The sequence below is a fragment of the Frankliniella occidentalis genome, unplaced genomic scaffold (genome assembly GCF_000697945.3).
Source record: "Frankliniella occidentalis isolate FOCC.00 unplaced genomic scaffold, Focc_3.1 Scaffold3, whole genome shotgun sequence".
In the NCBI taxonomy this organism is placed as follows: domain Eukaryota; kingdom Metazoa; phylum Arthropoda; class Insecta; order Thysanoptera; family Thripidae; genus Frankliniella; species Frankliniella occidentalis.
In genome coordinates this window covers 2,005,070-2,005,429 of record NW_026267133.1, presented here as the reverse complement: position 1 = coordinate 2,005,429, position 360 = coordinate 2,005,070, and positions in this window count along the sequence as shown.

Genomic DNA, 360 nt, shown 5'->3' with positions numbered 1-360 from the left:
AATTCCGTCTTCTGAGTCAGTTAGTAGGAGAGTAGTTACTGTAGCCTTTATCCTTTGACGGTACTTGTACCTGGCGCCCAACAATTTAGTGAATCGTAAAGTCAAAGAGCCCACCCACTTCTTTTAGACCTTGGCAAGCCGAGCACAGTTTTAGAAACTACTCTCAATCTACAAATATTTTGGCATATAAAAGTAAGGCTACACAGACACAGATGCAGTGCGGTTTGGCCTACGCTCCAAACCACAGGCGCTGATGGGCAGGCAATCCCGTCAGACACAGATGCAGTGCGGTGTGGCCTACGCTCCGAGCCACAGGCGCTGATGGGTAGGATGTCCCGTCAGACACAGATGCAGTGCGGT